Below are 27,878 nucleotides of genomic sequence, written 5' to 3' on the forward strand. Positions count from 1 at the left end.
GTGGCACGTATCGCCGTTGGACAAAACTGATGGGGCTGCCGGTATCTATAGTTGTCATCAAATGCATGTTACCTCGAACATTATCTGCTTCAGGACTTGTAAACTGGAACTCCAAAACTCCATGGAAGTCATTCAAAAGTGTTGCAATATCGGTTGTAGATAGTTGGTTATCTTTTTGAACCATAAGCACAGAAGATGATTTGGGGCAATCGCTTACAGTATGGCCCACCATACCGCAACGAAAGCATGAGCCTTTTGGTCGACGGGGTTTTGGGCATTTTGGTGAAATGTGGCCCAACTCGTTGCAATTGTAGCATTTAATTTTTGTGTCGACTCGAGGCAAAGGCTTTGATTGCTGCACAGGCCTATTGAACGAGGAAGTCGATGGTTGAAATTCAGACTTCATTTTTTCGTATCTTCGAAGTATGGTTTTCAACTCAGCTATTGTGTTTGCCGTAAGCATAAGCTGCTTGTTGAAAACGGAATCTGGAATTCCCTTTATGATATAAGCAATCACGTCTTGCTCGTCGATTTCGGTTGAAGAAGCTATCTCCTGCATAGCCAGGACGTATTGTTGGAAACTTTCATCCTTATGTTTCCTTCGCTTTCGCAACGCATTATGCACATCGGTCGCGGTGGTATGCTGGTGAAATTCTGTCAAAAGCGCAGACTTAAGCTCGATCCACGAGCGAAATGACTTTGACCTTGCGAATAATTTTGCAGTACCCCTGAGCAATCGCTTAAAATAAATAAATGATTCGGACTCACTTAAGTGGTAGGTGACAACAGCATCCTCAATATTCTCAATCCATTTTGTGATCGGGTATTCATCATCACCAGAGAACGTAGGCAACGAGTCTTCGATGTCACGTGCTGTGCATCCAGCTGTAGGACGAACTTCTCTAGCGGGGCTATGGCTATTTAGTTCAGCCAATCGTTTTTCGAGAGCCCGAATTTCTTCCTTTTTGCGAAGCACCTCACGAAGTCTATCTAATCGTTGTTGGACTGAATTTTCTTCGTTGTCCAAATTGTCGCCGTCGCCATCGTCACCATCGTCGTCACCTTCACCATGATCATCATTCACAGCATCAGCAGGGAATAAACCCTCGAGTTCATGTGGCTCAAGCAAAGCAATGGCTTCATTTAAGCGAGCCTTAAGTGCAGATTTTAAGCCAAGTGTGGATAAATCCATTTCGGCCAATTTTAACTTCAGATTCTGAACCGTGGAAGTTTCCACAAATCTCGACGCACGTGCAGTAGCATTCATCTTTACACATGCGATTTTTCACAAAAAAAAATTTGACAAAATTTAAGCAAATAAACTACGTTGCAAGTTCTTAATCCCACTTCTGATTAATTGTAAGCGTCTTTCATGCTAATTTCATTACAATTTACTAAAAAAAACAATAAAAGCGAAACCATGCGAGCAAAATAAAACTTATTAAAACATGCAAATAATTAAACTTAGGCAAAAAATAAAGCAAGCAATAAAATAAAAGAAACATTAAACTTGTCCATTCGACTTCTTTATTCAGAGTGTGACTTAAACATAAAACATAATTTGCTTAAAATAAGAGAGCTTTCACAAGAACGTTATTCAACAGTACAAAATGTTTTACATGAGAACAGCTTAAAAATCATTCGACTTCTTGAGAAAGAGTTTTGCATTAAGCTCTTATATATTTGAACAGTTAATATTTCGATAGAAATATATGCATCATAAAAAGCTTTCTTGCTTTCAATAAATAAAATGAAACATGAAACATAATATCGTAAATAAGCGTTGCCGTACGTTATTATTATTAATGTCGTTTATAAAATAATGATATTACAATTGCATGTAAGAGATGAAGTCTCTTACAAAAACATAAATTAGATTTAAGTTTGAGATAATGCTTTATGCTTGTGACAAAATAAATGAAATGACACTTTTAGTTTGGTAATAAGGAAAAATGTTAATGGATCCGAACACAACACATTGTCATAATGCTATGCCATCAAAAACATGTTTATAAAATCAAATTTAAACTACTCAACGAAGTGTGTGTGTTATTGTTGTTATATAAAAACATCCTTTGTAAACTTAACATGAATCTCAACAACCCACAACAACATGGTAATTTCTGAACTCATTTTCATATTTCATATATAAAAAAATAAACTATCTAAAAGAGTGTTTTTTTTTTTTTGTACCTGTACACAAGATACGATCTTTTGGATATGAAGTCCAATACTAACTAACCATTAACATACTCCCCGATGATGAAACCTTTTTATAGTGAAATACACGTGACTAAATGTAAAGTAAGACCTCTGTTACTGGCTACTTTTATCATGTAATAATCACAATTTTCCTCTCAATGTCCGCAAACTTTGTTGACCTTTTTACAAAAGGTACATGGGTACAACATAACATTTTCTTTGATGTTTGTTTGTTTTTTGTGTTGTTGTTTTTATTTTTTAACATTTGTATAAACATCAATATTGTAACAGGTAGAAATAAGCTACTTTACATACATATACAAGAAAGGTATTGATATTCCCATCACTTTTATAGAAGTTAACATGAAATTAAAAACAAAACAAAAAAAAAATTAAATTAAGACCCAAAGTCAATACAAAATAAATTTAATTAAAATGTGTAGCTGGCGCACACAAAAGAGTTGTAAAGTTTTCATCTTCTATACCGGCAACAATAATGCTCATTGCTTATACATTTTATGTTGTTGCATGTTTGTATCTCTTATACTATATAAACATGCCTCTCTCTGCTACTTATTGACCTTTCAACTTAATGCAATTGTGCTGCTGCTCGGGGGCTTTAAGATTAGATAATTGAGTTAATTTTAGATGCAGAACGTTTTATGCAGAAATACTCGTAACTATACAATTTCTATGTATGTGAAACATGCATCTGTTGAAAATAATTAAATTTTGTATTGTTGGGGAGCATAATAATAATAATAATTAGGTATCTTTAAATATGCATAGAAAAAGTTAACTAGCTTATTTATGTGTGGTGGGTGTAACATTTGTATTACAAGCTCTAATTTTAAATTGTATTGTTTTCTTTTTGTTAAAATTGTATTACAATTGGATAGACATGTGTTCAAACAATAACAAGCTTGTTGAATAATTTTGGTGAAATGGGGTTTGAGTATTATCTGTATTATTATACAGTCAAAATTATACATTCCAGAAAGAAGAAAAACCTCAGAATGAAAGCTTATAGAGTAAAAGTTTTGTAACTTTTTTTTTAAATATTTTTTTTTTTAACTTTCCTTTAAAATCTATGTAACATTGCATATCCGCAATGTTCGAGTCCTGATTTTGAGGCCAAAATTATTATTCTTAGAATTTGAACATTTTATTTCAAAGGTTTGACGCCCTGTAGCTGACGATATGTTTTCGAGAATTGTTCTTTTGAAGTTATACTTCTTATGGGACGGTGGGTATGAAAATTTGTTTTTTGACAAGAATGTGCATGTGGCAACCATAAGCTAAGATTGTTAAAAAAATACGCTCGCAGTTTGATTATTGTAATAATACCTAATATAAAACAAAAATTATAAAAATTAAAAATATCAAATAAAATTCTTTTAATATACTGAGTTTAAGAGATTTGAATTTCTACACCGAAAAAAAAACAATATCAATTTAACATTTTTTCAAATATAAAAAAATTCTCTATAAAATGTGTTTTATGATATTTAAAATGTTAAAACAATATTTTTATTATCAGGATGATATGATATGTCACATTTTGGAAATTTTTTTTCATATTTTATTATCACTTTTTCATATCAATTTCTAATTCCAAATTATTGAAAAATATTAAACAAAAAATTCTTAATGTGTACTAATTTAAAGACGCTTTGTGTTTTTTCGAAATAAAATGTATGATTAACTGAGAGAATTTGATCGGCAATAAGATTTTACTTCATATAGTTTGGGAGAAAAAAACAAAACAATTATATCACCTAAAATAGATAAAATAATATCACCACTATTTTGTAAAGAATATTCACTTTCAGTCATGCTTTGAAAAAAGAAAGAAAATACTTAAAATAATAAAAATAATAAAAAAGAAAAAGAAAGAAATAGGTTTCATTATAATAAACTAAAACGTAAAATCTAGTCAACATTGATATTTTAATTGTCAAAGTAAAATTTTCACTATCCACTTTAAATTAAAAAATGTCAAAATGACATGATAATCATATCAAAATTGATATTTTAATTGTTGGACGACTTTTGTCACTCAAAAATGTTAATTTGATAGCTGTTATTATCAATTTTTTTTTTTCGGTGTATTGGCCGGAGATTGAAGGTGAGTAGGACGCAAATAGAGCGTTCAATTTTTTTTTTTTTTTGAATTTTTGGTTTTTTAATTTTAATTTATGAATATTGTCTGCGGCAAAAATAAAGTTTAAATCAGGACATACATACTTTAAAAAAAAAAATTTGTGTGGTGAGTCCGAACTCAAATTTTCACTGACACGTTACATTTTTTACTTGCCAAAAATTTCTTACTTTTTGTATGTAATGTGACTGTCCAAGAACCTTAAAGTAAGATTTCATCGGCTCAAAAAAGTTTCAATAAATCAGAAAAAAATTTGTACCGTAAAATTCTTTTTTCCATATAATTATGCAAATAAACATTTTAGGTTAATTGAAGGTTATATTTCATCGCGAAAAAATTTGTTTGCGCAAAATGTTAAACATTTATTAATTAAACAATAAAGAGAGATCTCTCTTTAATTATAATTTCGATTTTTCCAAAAGCTATTTTTCTGTTGAGTTGTAAACACTGAATTATTTACTAAATATGGTAACTTTATAAATTTCAGGTTACTATATAATTTATCTTGAATTTTGAAAAGATTTTAAAGAATCTATATTTTTATATGGTAGGTATAGTAAAATTTACACCGAAAAAAAAATTGATAATAACAGCTATCAATTTAACATTTTTGAGTGACAAAAGTCGTCCAACAATTAAAATATCAATGTTGATTAGATTTTACGTTTCAGTTTATTAGAATGATATTTCTTTCTTTTTCTTTTTTATTATTTTTATTAATTAAAGTATTTTCTTTCTTTTTCAAAACATTACTGAAGTGAATATTCTTTATAAAATAGTGGTGATATTATTTTTTCAATTATAGGTGATAATATAATAATTGTTTTGTTATTTTCTCCCAAACTATGTGAAATCGTATTGCCGATCAAATTTTCTCAGTTAATCATACATTTTATTTCGAAAAAACACAAAGCGCCTTTAAATTAGTACAAATTAAGAGTTTTTTATTTAATAATTTTCAATAATTCGGAATTAGAAATTGATATGATAAATTGATAATAAAATATCAAAAACAATTTCAAAAATTTGATATTTAAATATCATCCTGATAATAAAAATATTGTTTTGATATTTGAATTATCATAAGACACATTTTATAGAGCATTTTTTGCTGATATTTAAAAAATGTTATTTTGATATTTAAAAAATGTTAAATTGATATTAGTTTTTTTTTTCGGTGTACACTGAAACATAAGCACCTGGTGAAAAAATTATCAGATTTTTCCAAAAACTAGGCTTTCGATGATTTTCTATTGAAGATTCTCGATGAAATGAAAATTCTTTCAAAAAATACTCAGTTCAAGAATACCATTTAAGATTTTCAAAAGTTAATACTCCCAAAGGTATGCTATTCAATTCAGACTTAGGATTTGTTAGAAACTCAGAAATATTAATATACTTATTTTCAAAGCACAAAAAAAGATTGACCCATTTCCACTTACAATTTCAATTGCTAGAAAACAGTCCTCAAAATCGATTTCTATCTCGATGATGTATAAGTAGAAACTCAAAAGAAAATTTTCCATCAAGTCAATATTCCAAGAGGAAATCTCTTTGTTGCAAAACGCTTTCAAATGGTCTTCATACGTTTAGATAATAATTATTGTATTTCTTTTTCTTTTGATTTTATCAAATTTTGTTGAGTGATAAATGTCATTCCATTTTTTATTTTAAGCTTTAAAAATAAATTAACTTTTCTTATTTTTTTATTAGAAAAATGATTTTCCAAATGAAAATATGATTGAGATTAATGGTCTTAAAATTGTTATAAAGAATAAATTAATGTATCTTAAATCTTTTTTAAAGAAATCATTTAAGTCAGATACTGTTTGTTAATTTAGCGTTTGCCATTTATTTTTTTGAAAAAGTTCTGTTTTTCTGACATTGATTTATGAACAATGACACAAAGACACACGTTTATACAATATTTTTACTGGCACCTCTTGTTCATACAAATGAAAAAATCTACCTGTGGATATGTTTTTCTTGAGTTTTCTGCGGATTATTTGTGTTTCAAAAATCAAAGGATTTTTATATTTTTCTTTTATTTTTGAATAACAAACAAATAATGCGCGATATTGTGATACTGAAATGACGTGACTCAAATTTACAATAAGAGTTTAACATTTTTCCTTTTAGAGACATTCACCTGTCAATTTAAAAATCATAAACAATATTATAATATCAAATAACTTACATATATTCGTTTTTCAGACAAAATATAGAGATTAGGTGCAGCATCTGTCATGATTTCAATATGAAGTCTATTCATTATGTTTTCATATGAATTTTAATTTATTATTAATAAAAAAAAAAATTATAGAGCTTTTTGTTGAAGCTATTAGGAAGTCATTTACGTGTTTAAACAATATAATTAATATTATTATTACTTTCTTATCATTAAAATTTATAATTAAATATTTATAGGAAATGATTACAAATGTGTGTCATTAAAATGTGACAAGATTAATGTGGGGTTACATTGTTTTATTAATTAAGCTCAAAAGTGTTAAATAAATTTATTTTTTTCATAAATCAATGTGATATTTTTATGAATGTAGGTGGAGACAGGTATAAATAGTATTTTTCCTGTTGAATGGAATTAGAAAACAATAAAAAAAATTGGTACTTTACTTGATCGTTTATTTTATTTTTACTCTTCTAAGAAAAAGTATATTATATATTATAAGAATGAGATGGGCAGTATTTATCCAAAACCTTTGTTAATTTTTGTTTGTATAAAATTTAATAAATAATTAATCAATCAATCAGCCCATATTAAAATGCCCAGGTGTGCCTCAGGGCTCCGTTTTGTCTCCGGCACTCTTCCTCGGTTTTATCAATGATCTGGTTTCTCTTACCTTAAATACAGTGATTTTTTTCGGTTTGTAAGCTTAAACAATTTAATAATATAAGCTCAATCAATTCTAATCTCGAAATCATTGTGAAATGAGGAATAAAAATACTCGGCAGAAAATTGTTGCCACTTTCTTTTTTCTTATTTTTTTTATAAAAAATATAAAACAAATTGAGAAAATGTTATCTCCTGATTGGATTGCACACCAGAAGGTAAAACACCATTTCTGTACGCATTATATATGTAGTTATAGCATTTTATTAGTTAACTTTTTAGCTGGTTCTAAAAAAAGTTGTAAGTCTTCTCACTTAAAACATGTTAAAGTAAAGAAGATGGATATCCTAAACAAAATCTCACATAACAACCATGAATAATAAAATAACCTAAAAAATTATCGAACTATATGATAATCATAATAATTAAGTGAAATAAAAACTGACTAAAAAGAATCATTTTTTAACAATTTTTTTTTGTTAATTTAGAGGCTAAATCAGAAATCAAGCTCACTACAATATAATCTGAAATATATTTTCGATTTACAATGCGAGATAAAAAATAAAAAACAATTAGGTATACCTAATCAAAATGTCATTTCCGGGAAGCCTGAAAAAATAATATAGTTTAACCGACCTAATTCTGTCTGTTTTTGGATTTTTCAATCAGAATTGTATCCAAGTACCTATGGCTGGAGTATAAACTTTGAAGTTTAACCAACACTAAATTAACAGTTAAATTAATTTTTAAGGGGGGAAATCCCTCCAGACGACACCTTTTTCACTATTTTTTTTATAAAAAACTGAAAGCACTTATTGAAATTTGGAAAAAGACAAGATATTACTGACATTATCAAGAATTGAAAAAAAATTTTTTGAAATGAAAAAATAACAAAATGGCGGCTCTGGAGCCTTTCAAACTAGTTTCGAAAAAAATGCGTTTAAAGTTTTCGTTTTCATACTATGGTAGGTTCGGAGCGCATTGGTTTCGGGACTATCTAGGCACTTTTGAGACTTCATTTAAGGCTAAGACCACTTAAAATAGTTTCTTCGGTTGATAAATAAATTTACTACGCAAAAAAAAAAAAATAATGCAAAAATAAAAAATTCCGGAGGGATTTTGCCCCCTTAATGGAAAACATGCAATGTATTTGTGCAAAAGAGAACAAAAACAGCGAAAAAACGATAAACAATGTAGAAAATTTCGATTTTTTTTTTAATTTTTTCAAAAAAAAATCACTAAACTTTCAAATAAATTGTTCAAAATTGTTTATAATGTCTTTCTACTGGTAGCAAATAACGTTTGAGCAGAATTATTAGCAATATAATTATTCTTTTTGGTTGAAAAATGACTAAAAACAGTGGGAAACTCTCAAAATAATTGAAAAAAATTTGTTCGAAGTCGTACCGATAAATCGAAAAACTAATGATGCCAATGGATTTCTCGGGTCCGAAATAGGGCGAAACAGTTATTCGCGCGTCTGTCAAGAATTTCGACTTGCACAGTGAATTATCTGTTTGTTAGAGAAATCGTCGCTTCAGTGTCCTATCTCAAAATCTAGCGATATTGAGTTAAGTTTAAAGAAAAAATCAAAAAACAGTAAGCTATTTTCTGGTCAAACTTTCATTAATGTTGTTTTGCATTTGAGGTACCATCCCTGTTAATAAAAAAATTATTGGTTTCATTACAATACAAAACGACATTTTTTTCATTCGAAAAAAAAACACAAGAATAGGAATTATTTTTATGCGAAACGACATAAGTCTGAATATTTTTTTTGTTTTTTAAGGATTTAAAAAAAAAAAATATTTATACCATTCGATAGAAGACCAAAAAATAAAATTTATTTGTTCTACAAGCTTAAGCTTCTCGCATAAACTCTGGACGAAATTTTGTTTTTTTTTAACAATAAAAATATTTCAAGTCAAAATTTCACTGGCATATCACGTATTTGAAAAATTTGACTATTTACAAGTCAAAATCACGGTTTTTTTTTGGGTATTTACTCCTAAATTATAAAATTCTGCCACTAAAATTCAATGAAAATCTTATTGCAAGAGTAAGTTTAGGTTTTATTGGTGAAACCCAGAAAAATCATTCACTGAAAAGCTGAACCTTAAATGAACAAATTCTAAAAATGTTATTCAAATCGTTTAATTCATCTCCGAAAAAAACAAGTTTAGCTTCCTTAAAGTAATAAGATATACCTACCTAAATTGGGAGTAAAAAAAAACCATACAGTCACTAGAGGCCAATAATATGAAATTAAGAACTTAAGTGTTAAAATCATGAAATAATCAAATAAGTGAATATAATTAAGCAAAAACCTACCAAAAAAACTTTTAGGCGAAAAAACCAAGCACAATAATAATAGTATCTCATCATTATTAAACTTTTTGCTAATCACTGATCTGGAGAACCGAACCAACACAACCCTACTGTAACTATACCAAGGAAGTAATATACATCAAATAAAATTGCTCTCCATAAAAGCACTTAACACACCCATGATGGAGGGAAATGGAAAATGTTTTACACATCACGCGCGCCTAAATTTAATTTACTTTTAAAAGGCTGTTATCACTACCAATAGTTGTCAAAAACTGTGCGGGACTCCGCATCATCATCATTTTCATCACAAAAAAAATAAGGCAGCAAAAAATATAATAAAAACGAAACCGGGTGCCTCTGTGAAACGAACCATGGACCCAACATTAAAGTTCACAGTACACTTCATACTAATGGCATTTTGTCGCTTGAATAATAAATAAAAGAAAACATGAAAAACAAACTTAATTAAACCCCAATTCGAAAGATTCGACAGGAAGTCTATTGGACAAGCGAGAGGTTTTGGTTGATCGACTGTTAATTTTAGTATTTTTTTTATGTGGAACAGACTATAATAAGGTTAATATAAATGGAAAAATATTACACAATCCTAACTTACTTTAATTTAATTGAAACAATAGGCTTTATAGCAAATAGTTACTTAAAAATTGATGTTTCGAAAGGTTAACAACTTTTATCGCAGAAATTGAATGTAAAATCATTAAAACAGTTTCAAATCCTTGGTCCGGTTAGACGGTTCAAGCAATTTCAAAAACTTTTATTTGAGTTTTGAAAAGTTGCGATTGGAAAGTTCCAAGATACAATCCTATAACAAAATTTAACTCCGGGCAATAAGACAGTTGGAATATTGAAACTGTGTGGAAAAGGGTTGCTAGAGTTAAAAGTATTTCCTAGGTGTCAATCCGATTATTAAAATCAAACATTTTGATTAAAAGTTCAACCTAAGCTCCAAGAGCCTTTATATTCTTAAACAAAAGAGTTATTGCAAGGATCTTTATCCTTCTTCTGGCTTTATTCTTTAGAATTTCAAATTCCAACTCTGCACAATAGAGATTAATTGTCGACATATGTATGCTTTATAAACCCAAGACGAACAAAATACCTAAACACCAAAAATAATAATTTCCCCCTTTTTTTCCTTAATAAGTTGACTTTTGGATTTTAAAAGACACATTTTGTGTATCTTCTTGGTTGCCTTTTTTGTGTGTGTGTGTTTTTTTTTTGTGATGAGCCTTCTGTTGCTTTTTGTTTTACTTTTTCTCCCAAAAAATAATTGGCTTAAATCCGATAAATATATTCTACACGGTAATTGTTTTTTAGCCAGCTAAGTTGATTTTAATTAAATTTTCTAAATCTCATTTTAAAATTGGATTTTTTCGTTTTTTGTTTTTTTTTTGTGTCTGTTTTTGTTTTTTTTTTGTTGATATTCATAATCTTTTTTCAACCGAAATTCCAACGTATTTTGTGTACCAACTCACTTGATGCAAAAAAAAAAGGCAAAAACCGACAAAAAAGTCATTATTACCAAGCTGATACAATATTTTTTTTTGAAATTCATAAATTCTCATAATTATTTTGCTTAAGGCTTAGAGGGAGACCAAAAGGATTCTTGTAAATATATGTATGTACTGTGCATCTGCTTGGATTAAGTTTGGATAAAATTTATATATATGTAAAAAGGGTTAATTACTTAACCGAGAAAATTGATTTAAAATTTACAATTGGATACAATTTAGGGATTAATTTTGTTTTTATTTTTGAAAAAAAAAAGAACATGGTCGATCTCAAAAATATCTGGATTTTGAATTGGGAAACTGAAAAAAAAATTCTAGGAAAGGATCTAATTAAATTTAAAATTCTTAAATTGGTAAATTTTGCTATAACATGTAAAAATATATGTATTAATTTTGCTCCACAATGTAATGATTACAGCCTTTATTCTATTGTCTACCTCTACATCGTCATCTGTGAGATTAAGCAGAGGGTACTTCCTCTTAAGAAGAAATTACTGGTTTTCATTCACTAAAAAATCTCGATTATAGATTGTTTTTGTTTTTATTGATTACAAAATAACTGACTTGTGAAAACAGCGGTATTTGAAGAAGAAGAATAAATTAATATTGACCCAAAAGAAAATTGTGAATTAAAAATCTAAATCTATGATGATATAGTTTTTCTTTTGCGAAAGAATTACTTTTTTTTATTAATCTAAGTTGCCTCTTATGTGCGGCATCTTTGCATGATTAATTAAACCATTTGAAAAGTTGAAGAATGGTAAATAAAGGTCAACTTGGCTGATTAATTGATCAAGAATACAATTATTTGCATGAACTTTAAAGATTTTTCAATAAAAAAAAAATTACTCATACGTCAAAGTGACCTTTTAATTGAAACCCCAAGAAATAATAAAAATTTGAATTGCAGACTAAATAATAAAATCAATTTACAATTTTGATCATTCACTGAATTCCAAAACTACACAATAGTTCGGAAGTTGAAGCAACTTTTTATTTTCTTGCATGCTATTGTGGAAAATATTGCTGCACCAAATATTTTTTTTTTTGAAAATTTCAAAAATTTCATTTTGAAAAGAATATTCTGAGTGGTACCTCAAAGAGGCTTTAAAACGGTACAAAAAACGAAATATTTTTGTAGACATTCTTGGTTTCGCTAACCGCGTAAACCAAAATTAAATACCAAAAAAATATGTACCTACAAAAAAAAAAACTGATGAGGCATAAAACGTTGGCAATTTTCATTCGTTTTGGGTGTAAACATAAATTAGTATTTTTCTTACTTTAATATGGAAATAGAAGGGGATTTAAGGGCGGTTTGCAAGTTCAAATCTATATCCCTGACGAGTCAAGGGGTAATAATACCTTGTTAATTTTACTGACCATATTATTTTATTGACTAAATCTCTCACAAAATAATTTAAAAATGATGAATAAGTAAACCAATAGTTTTCGCAAGATTTTTACGCTCAAAACTTTAAACGCGTTTTTTTTTAAAACCATTTTTGTGTAGCTTAGTTATAATATTCTCTAGTGAAATAGATAGGATGTTTCTATATTTTTTAATGTAACTTTTCTATGGCCCTTTCAGCGATATTTTTTCGTAGAAAATTAATCTTTTTCTTCAAACTAATGTCATTCCTTTAAATGACTTCAAATAAAAAAAAAATCGCACGAGTTGAGGTCAGTTGAACTTATAAATTGAATTATATTCAATCGCTCCACTTAAAATAAAAATAATTTTAATAATAATTTTTTTATTATTTTTTTTATTTTTTTCTTCGTTGTTATTGTTTACTAAGTTTAGGTGTCAACTTTAAGGAGAACTTTGGTTTTTTGTTTTAGATACAAAAATTGCAACCTGAGCTGGTTTCCCGTGTAGGTCAAAAATATGAGTTAGGGATCATCCAGAATTTAGCCGTCATTCGTATTAACCTGTTCTGTTATCTGTTGACATACTAAATAAATCTAAAAAAAAAAAACTCAAAAGGAATTCGTGCCAACAAGGCCTTTATATCGATGACAGAAAGTTATGAGTATGTCATATCATCTATTATATATATTAAAGTTTGGTTTTGTGTACGTTCGCTAACCGGCCACACAGACTGACTCATTTTCTTAATTTTTTTTTTAAATCAAAGAGTCATAAGAGGAGAAGGTTTAAGGCAAAAAAAATTCAAGATTTTATAGGGTAAATATTGGTAACACGACATTGAAAAAAGAGGCTATTTTCTAAACGGTAAGTCGTAAAGAGTTGACTTTTTTTTTAAATGATAGACAAATTTATTCAATAGTTAAAAAAGGTATTTAAAAAATTCAAAAAAATTTCAAAACCAAGTTGGGAGGGTTTTTTGCAGTCATAGACCTTCGACAAAAGACTAATTAGAGGTACGCAAAATTTTGCACAGAAATTTGAGTTACACCATGAGAAAGATATTTAAAAAAAAAATTAGGGGTCTAAAACGGATTTTTTTCATAGGCCCTGTATTTTGAAATAAAAATTTTTGAAAAAGAACCTAACTTTTAGGGACATTTTTGAGTAGTCTTTTATTTTTTTTTGGAATTTTTAAAAGTCTGCAAAAAATCTCAAATTTATAGGAAATATAGGTTTTAATCATGCGCATGCATGTACAAACTTTTGAATTTTTAAATCGATTTTTGACCGAATAACGGGAAAAACAATTTTTTTTTTTGTCCCAAGTTTTTTGGCCGTTTTTAACAGTTTTTTATTTTTATCTTTTTTTCTTCAATAGATAAATGAATGAAATTTACAGTGTAGATAGATAATAGGCAAGACTATATTTGTACAACGTTTCAATAATTTTTGTAATGACAAATTTGAAATATCGGTAAAATAAAACTCTATTTTCCAACACGTTACATCTTTTGATCTGGAGCTTACAAAAATTTGATTTATCTTTATTGAGCATCCTGATAATATTACCTTTCATTTGATATATCACACATAACGCTACATTCACTACAAGCTTCACAATGGTAAATTAAAAAACTTAAAAAACGTTTTTAACATAGGCCACTTTTTTTTAAATTTTAAAAGTGAATATTTTTAAATTAATTGGACGAACTTTTCAAGTTTTGATTTCCTTTTTGTATTGGGAATTATGACAAATTACAAAGTCGAAAATAGAAATAAATACAAGAAATGGCGGAACGAAGTCCGCCGGGTCAGCTAGTAACCCATAAAATGCATTAAAGAGTATTTAGTTATTGTTGATCAATTATTATGTTGATCAGAAACAAAGAAGCAAGGGGGTTCTGTCCTTGTTATTTCATTACATATTTTGGAAGAATATTGTTCTGAACAGAAAAGCACCAAAAAGTTGTACCAAAGCCACACAAAATTCAGTTCACTGTTTGTTTTGAAAAAATCATTTTAACGTAAATTTATTACTTTGTTCAAAACTTATTCACTTAAAGTCACCTCTTCCGAACCACTTTTTTAACAGATTCCTTAATTCACGCAAAAAAAATATCAAAAGTTGATTTTCCACATGTTTTATTCTGAACAAAAGCACATTGAAAGTATTTAAATTTAATTTTATTGTTTAAATCAAATCCCACCATTTTGAGTTGTGTAATATATTATAATACTTTTTGATGCCTAATTAGGGCAGTGAATTTTGAAAAAAAAATATGGGCATTTTTATTAATTTTTTTGACATAGAATGGTTATAATTTAATAACATTTGCACCGATCGATGTTTGGAATGATATTTCTATATTTATGACAGTTTAAACAGAAAGTGATCAAAACCAAAGAATTGCGTTACTTTACTGCAAATTTCAGTTTTATTTTGTAAAATCATATAATTAAGCTCTCTGATATTCCTATTTGAAACTATAGGAACAACGTAAGTCTCCTATGAAGTTTAATCATAGAAAAATTAATTTCAATTAAATATTCTTAATAATTTCATTAATCAGCTTCAAAACTTTAAATGTTGTTATGTAACATAACGTTGTTCATTTAAATTTTTTCAATTTTGTTTTGAAATTGCAAGGACTTTATATGAAGTGAAAATAAATGATATTGAAAAAATTTTTACTGCCATTCAAGTAAAAAATTGATCCCAAAAATTCACTGTTGTGGTTTGACTACACTATCTTGAACTAAATGTTTCAACCAAAAAAATGCGACAGTAAATTTTTCCAAACTCAAAATTTTTTTCACAATTTTTTTGGCTATTTAAAACAAACAAAATTGTTTTGGCCTTTTTCTCAACATTTTTGGGGTTATGTAGAAAATTATTCAAATATGTAAATATTGGACATATTTTTCGGTACAAGTTCTTCTTTTGCTAAAAATCATACAAAAATGTTTTTTCATCATTAATCCTAAATTTTCTAACTCCTCGTCCTCATATTCTGCTAATAGTTTTTCCAACTTTTAGCCTCTGAAAACTAGTTTCCAACTGGTCTAATAATTTCAAACTTATATATAACAATTGCTTCCATAGTGGTTAAATTGAAATTGATTCTCTCTATGAGATGACAGCTCCTGATGATGATTTTATAATCGTTGGAGACTTCAATCTACCAAACGTACTTTGGGTGCCATCTGAGGACGAATCTTCATTTGTTCCTGATAATAGTCTTTCTGATAAAGAATACCTTCTCGTTGACCGTTTCTCTGCCTCCGGCCTTTTTCAAATGAGCAACATCACCAATTCATTAGATAGGCAGTTGGATCTCATTTTCTCATCTGACCCTTATAATTCGGTTGTCACTAGAAGTCAACACCTTTTATCTACCCTTGATCATTTCCACCCCCCTCTCTCCTTTTTTCTTTCCTATGATAACACCAATTTTACTATTAATCCGGATGACTCCCTTGCGTTCAATTTCCGTAAAGCTAATTTTAAGCAACTGAACGACCTTATTAAAATGATTGATTTTGACCTCTTTCTTAATAATAGTACCCCAGTTGATATTGCTTTGACATTCTTCTACACTTCTGTTTTTGAATGTATAATCCAGTGTGTCCCTTTTCAGGCCCGTAAAAGCTGTGAGTCATCCCCTCCGTGGTACAGTAAAGAACTAAAATCTCTTCGCAACAAAAGAAACAACTCCTGGAAATCATTCTTGTTATCAAGGACTTACACAAATTTCGCTTGTTATCAACAAGCTTCCACCAAATTTTCCACGCTCTGTGATTCTCTCTACAATGAATACTTAAATAATATGCAAAACTCCCTTATCTCTGATCCTCGCCGTTTCTACCAGTTTGTATATGTAAAAAGAAAATCTGACGGGTTTCCTTCTACTCTTAAATTTCTCAACACAACATCATCTGATTCTAAAATACTAGCCAACCTTTTCGCAAACTTCTTTAAATCTTCTTTTAGTGACAGTAATCTCGAACCTGATCCTGTTTATTTCAATTATTTATGTAACTGCCCGCAAACATCCCTTGTCTCTTTGGTAATTGAGTCGTCAACAGTGAGAGAAAAAATAAGTTTACTTAAAGATGACTTCTCCCCTGGTCCCGATGGTCTCCCTGCTATTTTTCTTAAAAGCTGTGTTGATTCCCTTTTCATTCCTCTCACGAGACTTTTTGAATTATCTATTTCTCAGTCCTCTTTTCCCAACACTTGGAAGGATTCTTTCATTTTTCCTATCTTTAAGAAAGGCAATAGGAATGAAATATCTAACTATCGCCCTATTGCCAAGCTTTCCTGTATTCCCAAACTATTTGAAAGTATTGTCTACGACTCAATATACTTCCACTGTAAATCTATTATTTCTCCTCTACAGCATGGTTTCCTTAAGGGCAGGTCTACTACAACCAACTTAACCCAATTTGTCTCTAATTCCCTTCGTGCCTTACAGAAAGGTTTTGATGTTGACGTTATCACCACCGACTTTAGTAAAGCGTTTGATAAAATCTCTCATAAAATTATCAACCTTAAACTTAAAGCCTTCGGGTTTCCTCCTGCGTTTATCTCGTGGGTTAGTTCCTATTTAGAAAACCGCCAGTACAAGGTAGTCTTTAGATTCTCCTTATCTGAACCTATTTTTGCCACTTCAGGCGTACCTCAGGGTAGTCATCTGGGCCCCTTGCTATTCGTCTTATCTATTAATGATGTTGAGAAAATAATAAATAGTTCCGACCTTTCCATTTATGCTGATGATATGAAGATTTTCAAAATCATTACCACTCCTTCAGATTCCCATTCTCTCCAAACTGACTTAAGCTTGTTTCATAATTGGTGCACTAAAAACTTTTTGGAGCTTAATATTAATAAATGCCAAACCATGCATTTTTCCCGAAAACGTCTCTCCCAATCCCCAAGGATTTACCATTTCAACGATTTACCTATTCCTATTGTCTCATCCATCCGTGATTTAGGGATCATTTGTGACAAGGAGCTCAATTTCCACGCCCATATCGATTTCATTATAAATAAAGCCAATTCCTCCCTCGGATTTGTGAAACGATGGTCTAAGGAATTCACCAATCCATATGTTACAAAAGCATTATATATGACATATGTGAGGCCAATCTTAGAATATGCTAGTCAAGTTTGGTCTCCATATCATATAACATACTCCCGCAGAATTGAAGCAGTACAGCGTCGTTTTTTACGTTTTGCCCTACGTGGTCTCCCATGGGCCGATCAACTTAATCTACCTCCCTATGAAGACCGGCTAAAGCTTATTAGCCTTCAGACTCTTAGTCAACGCCGCGCCATTGCGGACATAATTTTTGTCCACCAGCTTATAACAGGCTCTATTGACTGTCCAGCCTTGCTTGAAATGATTATATTGAATACTAACCCACGTAACCTTCGTTCTGTCTCACTTTATCACCTTCCTCTTCACCGTACCAACTATGGCCAGTTTGAACCCATTTCCAGAATGATGCGTCTCTCTAATAATGTCCACTTTATCCTTGATTTCAACATAAGTGTTTCTTCCCTTCGCAGATCCCTTTACGACTTCTCCTTCCCATAATTTCCGCTTCCTCTAGTTTTTAAGTTAGAATAAGTTTAGAATGTTTAAGGTTTATCTTTTTAAGCTTAGTTTAAGTGTGCTTGTATTTAAGCCTCATAAATAAATAAAATAAATAAATAAAATTAAGACCTTTAGATTTAAAATTTCACTTTAGATGTTAATCTCAAAGTCCCCATTAACATTTTCCATAATTTTTTTTTTATTCTTATTTTAACAAAAAATAAATTAAAAATATGCAAAAGAATATGACTTAATTTTATACCAGTGTAGCGCCTTTATTAAATAGTTCATTAAAAATATTAATATTCGTGGTTAAATTAATTTAAAAAAAAATTTTTACGCCAGAGTATAAAAAGAAGAAATAAATAAACCAAATTGTGTTCCAACGAAAACGAACGATGCCGCCGCGCGGTGAGAAACGGTAAAGGTTAATATTAATATCTACTCTCAATATATTAATTTCATCGCAGATAATTATCGTTAAATTTACTTTCGTTTTTTTGTTTTATTTAATATCATGCCTGCTTGGCTGCCAATACCTACCCACTTTTAGTGCGGTGTTTCCACTTGACTTTGGCATTGTACGACGCTCACGGCTCAACCTCAAATATATACTATCCTACAAAGCTATATGTAAGGTAGGTACAAGTTGAGCGTTGAGGTTTACACCTCTAGACAAAGTAATTTGTAAATTTATAGCTGTACGATTAAAAACATGGTGAGTACCTCAGGTATGTCAGTTAGTAGGTATGTGTCGCATAAGAGCGTAAACGTAATGTTTTAAAAGCAAGCTTTAGGTTAAATAATATTTATAACGAACTACTTCATGACAAGAAGCCATATTTAAGATATAAAGTTGTAAGATTATTTACATAAGAGGGTGAATAGTTAAGTTAGTAGAGTGTCTGCCTTTCTGCCACTTTTGGATAGAAATCAACTTGAAACACGATGTTTTTTTTTTTGTTTTTGTAAAATCATTTTTATGATTTCATAAAATGCTACTAGGGTTTATTATTACTATTGCCAATAGTGTAATTGTGCGAACATAGTTTATCGTTGGACAATTATTGTTATTAAAATGGGGTTAAGTCATGAGTACCTTAAGGCACGAGACGGTTAGAAAGTGTGTTTGAGCCTTAAAGTTAATTGAAAGGAGGTTAATAAAGTTAAAATTGACCAACTTACTTATAATAGGACTTAGATTAAACCAAAAAATTGAACGAAAGAAAATTTCGGCCTTGAGGTTAGGGACAAAAGGCTCCTTGAATGACGAAATAACTTTAGATCCAACACTCGTTTCGCTTATTTTTTTCTTTATTAATCAAAAACACAAAACTGTTACACGATTTCTTAAATGTTAAGACTTTGGGTACCTTTTTTTAGGATGAATGAACTTTACCGGAATATTAGCGTGCTTATAGCTCCAGTTATTACACAATAATAATCTCCACGTGCGTCAATAAAATTAAAACAGTGGAATTTGTCGGAAATTATGTCGAACAGAATATTTTTCGTGGGCATACCGCGCACATTCGCACCATTAATCACCGTTATGCATATTTTATTTTATACACCAATGGTTATAATAATTTGTTTTATCTTTGAGGTCTGATCTTTAAGGTTATGAGGTAACTTGAGAAAGTATACTATTCTGTTACATAAGGACCTTACATAGGATCTGTTTGTTTCACTTCCTAAAAAAGTGTTACTTTAAGTTATTACATTAAAGAAAAATTTGACAAAATTACAAAGCTTTATTTTGATTTGTTTTAAAAACAAATTAATGTTATTTGTGTTATTTTTGACACAGCTTTTTAAAACGTTCTTTAAACAAATTCCCCAAATTATCATATTAAAAACAAGTTGTCTTTGAATCAATTGTCCACTTATTTGGATGTTACTTATAAATCAGATCTAGTTACTCATTTCATTTATAGTTAAAGGAACATGGTTGATCAAAACAAATTATTTGTTTACAAACATTTAAATAAGCACTGGAAAAAATTCGTTTTTATAAGAATGAAGTTATTTTAAAATACAAACATTTAATATTAAGTAACTCGTCTTAATTTAGTTGTTTTTTTATTTTTATAAATCATTTCATTTCAACAAATTCTTCATACGAGTAGGTACTCGCAAATTGCAAGCTATAACATTTAAAAATATAATTAATAAAAAGATTTGACCTTTTATATATATTAAGCGAAAATTTTGTAACAAAGGTTCATATTTTAATGTTATTATTATAATAGTATGAAATTACGTATAATTAAATACAGATCGAGTACCTGCTAATTTTATTATTGGTTGATTTAATAAATGCTTTTAAGATTTTTCAATGTACTTTTTAGGCTACTTGGGTACACGATTAAAACTTATGATTTGAAGCTAAAACGATTTAAATATTATGTTAAATTTATGTCATTTTAATAATGTTAACAAAAAGTTTGAAAAAATATAAACAGACGTTGAAAAATTAGACTACTTAATCCTATTTGATTTTCATTTTTTTTTAAATCTTAAATTTAAAAACTACTTTACAAACGGACTGATCTTGAAAAAATTTTAAAAGGGAGAAAATGATTAAATCAACTGTCTGAACACAATGGCAAATATGAAACGTGTATTACTTGCAAAAATGAAAAGCAAAATATTGTACAGCGCTACAGTGCGAATGTTGAAAAAGATTTGTTATATGTTTCAAAAATTTTTGTCGATGTGCTTACCGACACTTATTGAGATCACAGATTTAATACACGATTAATTCTAATATTATGAGGGAATTTGTATCAGTTTTTCAGTGCAGGAAACTGCATTTCTTTGTGCGAAACTATTGGCATATCACATTTTTCTATCTAACAATAGGTAATGAGTCCATAATATGTGAGATAAAATTTATGTGAGTTTCATGATATATCTGTTTAATTCAATAGATTTTGCGCATAGATCTGTCATCTAATCGCAGGATTAATTCAGCGAATTTGGTGAGTTAACACAGGATTCAAAATGTACTGAAAAAAATGTTTATGTGGTTAGTTCTGAAACGAGGATTATCTCGCTCAAAAAAAAAACTAACATCTAACTACTCATGAGTCCAATGCCCAACTGATGTACCTGTGCTGGTTGAGCGGCTTCGTGTTATTTCATAAATATTCTTCTTCAATAAAATTGGTACGCCATTTTGTAGAAATTATTATTATCGAAAATTTGATTTATGAAAAAAAAAAATTTTTTTAAATTAAAAAATTTGGTTTCCTTAAATTTCCAAAAAAAATACGCCGATGAGCCGAATGCGTATTGGAAACGGTAAAGAAAACGTCTAAATGATATTTTTATTCGAAATGTTTAGTCTTGTATTCTCTATTACTTTGAGACTACTAATCATCGGATTTTTCTTAACTTTTTTGAGAATTCTAGAATTCTCTTCCAAAACCGACCTTATAACCAGTTGTACTTAATTTTTTAAACTTCTTATGAATTTTTTTTATTTTTTTTAATGTAGTTTGATTTATTTAAAATGCTCTTTAATGATTTTTCATTTCAATAAATCAAAATTTTTATTTTAAAGCTCGAGTGTTCTCACTTAAAATTAAATTTTTGTCACTGTGTGCTTTTTTGGACTATAGTCTTTAAGTAAAATATGATAATTGAAAAAATAAAAACCCATGTGAAACATTAATTAAGGTAATGGCTCACTTCTCAGCTCTAGAAAATGAGAATTGAAGCTTTGAGATTTAAATATATTTGTAAATATTGCATTGCGTACTCTTTTTTGTCCCGCCTAAAATGGATCCTTTTAAGAACTTAAATTATTTTCTTTTTCATATAAGGATAGTAATAGACTTTCTTAGTCACCACTTAGGGATAGCTTTTTGATGACTCGGGGAGCGAGAACAGCATAAATGTGAGAGTTCGGATATTGCATACTTTGTTTTATCCAGTACTGTACTTACGTATGTCAAAATGCCTATGACTATCAAAAAAATCGGACAACTGATAAAATATCTTTTTATAGAACAATAATGTATGCTATATACTTCTTCTAAGCCAAAAAAACAAAAGACTTTCTGGATTAACATTTTTTATATCTTTTTTTCAAAGTTATGGCCATTATGTATAAAAAAAAAAAATTGTAAAAAAAATGGGAATTTCAGTCCCTTTTTCGATGAAAAAAACAAGAAAACAGTGGTTGAAAATTAATTTTTTTCTAATTTTTCGGATAAAGCAATAAGCCTAGTACGCTGCTGAAGAAAAACGAAGATTTTTCTAAGCTTCCAAAGTCCAAAAACTGTTGCTGCAAGAAAAATTGCCTGCACAAATAAGTGGGATTGACAAACGATTGAAAACTCTCCAATTCTAGCACAGGTAAGAATTTCGTTACCTAGGCTGCGTATTGTGCAACGAAAAGTAAAATTTTCGTTCACGATTTCGTTGTGCTGGTTTTGTATGAACGTTTTCGTTTCGCCTTTAGACTAGGCTTTAGTTTTTTTTTAATGTTCTTCAATTATTTAGTTCCAGCTGCTGTTTGTCAGGTTTCTACACCAGTTAAAATGTTTTCGAATAAAGAACAACATATATGGAAGAGTAAAGAACCCAAATAAGTTTTAAAACTTTTAAGGACATGTTAAAAGTTGTGTTAAAGATCATACAATTTCAAAATCATTTGAAATAAAATTAAAATGTTAAAAAATAGCTCTCCCGATTTTGATTGAAAAAAATATTTTTTAAAAGTTATTAACAGACATTTTTATAAAACCATTTTCTTGATTTCTGATTTCTTAAACGACTTAAATGATTGCAACAAAAACGCTCCCATAAAATCGTTTAGGAAATCTTGATATCAAAGGATAAGGAAAAATTATGAAAACTCATTTAAAAAAAATTAATTTTTTTTTTTTTGAAAAATTTATTAATATATCAAAAAACAATTAATAAAAAAAAATCTTGCACAGAATTTATTGACTTCTTCACATAAATGCTTATCTCAATTTCGAATGGTTATCAAAAAGTCAAACAAAACAAAATTTTTTCAAGTGTTCAAATTCCAAAGCACATTTTTTGGCAAAGATCATAAGTTCATCTTAAAAAAAAAAAATATTTTTGCAAATATTTTTGTTTGATTGAATAAACAACACGGAATTCCTTTGGACTTTGTTCTCCATTGTCATAAATATTTGATTATGTTATTTTTTTTTTTCTCACAAAACATCTAACATCTTATGCAAACTAACATGTTATGCCTCATCCAAGGCATCACCCATCACATATTGTATCAATCTTCATTAATTTCATGTTGATTGTAATTCTATAACTTTCAGGGCATATTGCTCATAATATAAAATGAACATATCACATAAAAAAAATGTTTGTATAACTGTGGTATTAGCATACATAATAGCCCACCTCAATTAATTGCTAATCGTGCAAATAAAAAAATAAAAAAAAAAAATACAAACATATTTACATATTTTTTTTATGCAAAATGCATCATATTAACTAAATACCATTGCCGCCCGTCGCATACGCCACTGCTGCATCATATTTCAAATACCATATATATTTTTTTTTAATAATCCCACTTCAAAAACTCGTTGTCCTCTTTTTTTGTGAACAACAATTAAAGTGCGTGTGCTTATGGGCACTTTGAAAAATACACACACACCTGCCATATTGTATCTCTCTTCTTATCAAACAAATTAATTACTAAAAATAAAATATGTATATAAAACCGCACACTCGAAAATATTGCATGTGCCTGCAATTTATCACCATAAAACTGCACTCTCTAACAGAAAAAAAAAAAAAATAGATTTAAAACCTTAGTGAGATAGAAAAAGAGTAATTATGATGTCTTGAGATTTTTATTTTTAATGAAAAATTGCTTAAAGACTTACCGAAATAAATTCTTTTTTAAAAAAATATATTCCAATACCAGTAAGAGGGCGTTCCCGGTAGCAGCAAAAATTCAGCCGAATATTTTGTTAATTTTTTTTAAATTTAAATTTAACACACAGTAATTTTTTTTTTTTTTTTTGTTTAACACTTAAATTTGTTAAAAATTATTTTTATATTTATATTTTTTTTTTTTTAATTTTTAAAATTAAATTTAACACATAGTAAATTTTTTTGTTTAACACTTAAATTTGTTAATAATTATTTTTCCAATTTGTGTTGATAAATATTTTTTTTTTAATCTCAGGGATAAACTAATTATGGCATCGCAAAAATCTTGAAATTATTTTTTTTTTTATTTTTTACATAACTTCACGGTAATAGCATATTTCGAACTGAGAGCACCGCAACTCACGTTCTGTTTAGGTAAATTGATATCGCAAAACCACAGTAAATCATAAAGCACACCTTAAACTTTTTTATTTTTTTAAATGGATATTAATACTGATTTATTTATTATTATTATTATTTTTTTTTTTTTTTTGTATTTTTTTCTCTTGAGTAAATAAATAAGTATATCTACATTTATATAGGTACACGCTTTTAATAAATATTTTTCTTTTTTTTACATTTTTTACAATAATATTTTTTTTTTTTTTTTTGTTATTTTTTTTTTGTTTTCTTGTGTAATTTATTTTTTATTTTGTTTTCAAATAAAAAACTGAAATATTATCACATAACGCGTTTGTGATTTTTTTGATAACAATTCAAAAGGAACAATAAAAATATTAATTAATAATTCACAATTAATTTATAAAAAAATATATAAATATATCTTCACTATTAAGATATTATGTATTATTTCATTATCATCATCAAGGTGAAAAAAAAAATATAAAAAAGTGGTTAACCTTTAAAAAGGTGTTGGTGGTCGAAGTTAAATAAAAAAAATCGGTTATCCAAGAAATGTAAGGGTATTTTTTTTTTCTATCCGTTTTTCAAAAATTATAACTCTCAAATTTGTCTGGATGTCCTTTTGGGACTAAATTCAATGAACGACTAAAACATCCGTTGCATTCCTTGAATGAAAAATCCTCATTTGGGGGTTGGTTTTGGTAAAAATGGTCTAAAAGATCCTTATAGAGGAATGAAAAAATAAACTATAAACCCAACAAAAAAAAAAAAAAAACTTTGAAGAAGAATGAATAACGTTTCCACAACTTCTTCAGAGCAAAAGAATAATGACGATGATGATGATGAACCAAAAACCCACCCACAACGACACGACAACGAGCACCACTTTTTTTTTGCCAACCCTTAGCTTTAGCGCCACCAGTTAGGTATAGTTGGGGTTTTTTATTCTTCAAAGTTGCTGCTGCTTGAAAATCACGACGAACGAATAAATATAAAATTTATTTTTCGGTTAGAAGGAAAGTTGTTGAAGCTTATACGAGAGAGACTATCTATAACGACAACGAACGACAGGTTGTTGGATGAACACTAAAAGTCGGGCATTTGTTTTGTGGGGCTTTTCAGTGTCAGTTTTGTGATGTAGTAGAAAATATTATAAATTGTGGATTGTATTTTCTCCAGGTTTAGTTGTTTTTGGAGAAAAACATAGAAAAACAACTTGGGAAATTTTTCATCGCAAAAGCTTTTAGTTTGTTGATTTTCGAAAAAATAGAAGGAGAAATTGAATGATTATTTTTATTATTGTATAGCTTTTACGCATATTGAAAGTTTTATTTAAACTTTTTTTTAAATAATGCGCTTGACTTAAACTTACGTACATTAGCCGATAGGAAGCAAACACGGGGGTTTTTGTTGTAAAGAATTTTGTTCTTAATATTTCAAAATTAAATGTGAAGAATGATTTATTCTTATGATGAACTTTTCGAGTGAATGTATGTAGATCTGAAAGTACCTAGGTACATTTATAATTTTGGACTTGAAACAGAAAGTCGTTAACTTTCATATGAAGATTTCTTTGTGTTAAGCTTTGAATTTTGAATTAATGTATTAATTTATTAGAATTTATTACTGGCATATGGTTAATTTTAGGAGTTATGAGGAATTTAAGGGTGTTTTATAAGTTTCAGTAAGGCTTGCTTGAAGAAATGTTGATTGGAATAGGTATTTAAAGAATTGCATTTAAGATGGATGATAAATTAATCAATTTTAAAATGTATTGCAGAGAAAAATTTGGTGGAGTTTCTTTTATTTAACGATGTATGGTTGAAGAGGACAACAAAAAGATATTCAAATATTGTTTTGAAAATATTAAGCAAACAAAAAGGAGATAACATTACATTACGAGTACGTAATTTGGTTTTTACGAATAGGAATGCTTTCTTGGAAAGAAGTCAGTAGGAAGCAAGGTTGTAAAAATATCAATCAAAAAAAAATGCATTTGGAATTAATAAAAAAAAATAACAATATCAAATTTAAAAAATTTGCATTAGAACTAAATTGATTAAAAAACAATTTAATTGCAACCGAAAAATATATGCTTTAAAAATAAAAATAAAAATATTTTGCATAAAAAAAAATTTTTTGCGAAAAAAAAATATTCTGCATTAAAAAAAAATTCAATGATTTAATATCTTTCGAATTTCTTACAACTTTGAATATTTGACCTACATTTTTGCTATTTCAATTTTGAATTTCAATTCAATTTTTTTACTTGCGATATAGGTACTAGTACATACATATATCAAGTTATGCATTCGTACAAAAAAAAAAGTTGAGATAGCATTTTTCCATGACATTACGATGATAGAGAATGCCAAAAAAGTGGGTCCCGGAAGTCCGTCTGTCTGTCTGTCTGTCTGTCTGTCTGTAAACGAAGCTACAGCCTAAACGGATGGACTGATTGATGTCAAACTTGGTATGTAGCATTATTTGGTGACTCTCCAGAGGGATTTTTGGAATTAATTTTTTTTGACCAAAAATAACGGTACTTCTCATATACCGATTTTAGTAAAATTGAAATTGCTCAAAAACGGCTCCAACGGTTTTGTTTAAAAAAATCATATGTTAGTTTTGAGACAAGGTCTATCTTCTAATAATAAAATTTTTTTTTTTGAAAATCATTTTTAACGGTACCTGTCATAGAACCTTTTTTTTTAAATCCGATTATCTTCGAAAGCGCTTATTCGATTCCAACGAAACTTTTAGTGAAGAAGCATTTATATAATTTAAATATAAGCCATAAACAAAATTTCCAAAAAAATAATTTTTGGATTTTTAAAAAAAATTTTTTAATTTTTTTTGAAAAATCAAATTTTCGAATTGAATTTGTTGAAACTTTGTTTTTAGATGTTGATTAGTGATTTCTACAAAATGGCATACCAATTTTATTTTAAAACTTTTTTTCCAAAAAATTATTTATAAAAAATTAGATTTTTAAAAAACGGCTCAAACGATTTTGAAAATTTTTTTTCTAAAAATGCATCTTAATATATCAATCAAAACTGCATACTTGTTTTGGAGGGCAATTTGATTTCAGATTTTATTTTTTTTTAAACGAATTTTTTTTTTTTAAATTTTTTTTTTGTACCTATACATACAGTAGGCACCTACATTTTCCAAATTTCTATATAAGAAGTCTTAAAAATTTAAGCAACTTGAACTCTAAGAGCAAGTTCGGGTGACCCAGTCCTGCATTTTATTTAAATATAATATTCAACGTAATTTAAGGCCAAATAGTCAAAATTGTAAGAAATTCGACGAATAGGTATTACAAAAAAAAAAATTTAATTAACACATTTTGCCTTGTTTTTTTTTTTTAACGTAGAATATTTTTTATTTGCAATGAAATTTTTTTGTATTGCAAAACATTTTTATTGCAATATAATTGTGTATTCAACGCAAATATTTGTTTCAGTTGCAAAAACATTTTTTTAATGCAAAATATTTTTATATTTATAATATT

The 27,878-nt window shown here is 28.5% G+C and overlaps 1 protein-coding gene across 2 annotated transcripts in view; it reads right to left on the minus strand.

Annotated features, from left to right (window-relative positions):
* LOC129915457 (octopamine receptor Oamb) overlaps nt 1-24,079 on the minus strand; it is a 166,964-nt gene extending 142,885 nt beyond the window's left edge. For both annotated transcript variants that reach the window (XM_055995005.1, XM_055995006.1), the window contains exon 1: nt 23,947-24,079. The gene's annotated coding sequence lies outside the window, so the exon portion shown is untranslated. The remainder of the gene's footprint in view (nt 1-23,946) is intronic.
* Between the last annotated feature and the right edge of the window lie 3,799 nt (nt 24,080-27,878).

This window comes from Episyrphus balteatus, chromosome 3, assembly GCF_945859705.1.
Source record: "Episyrphus balteatus chromosome 3, idEpiBalt1.1, whole genome shotgun sequence".
NCBI lineage: Eukaryota > Metazoa > Arthropoda > Insecta > Diptera > Syrphidae > Episyrphus > Episyrphus balteatus.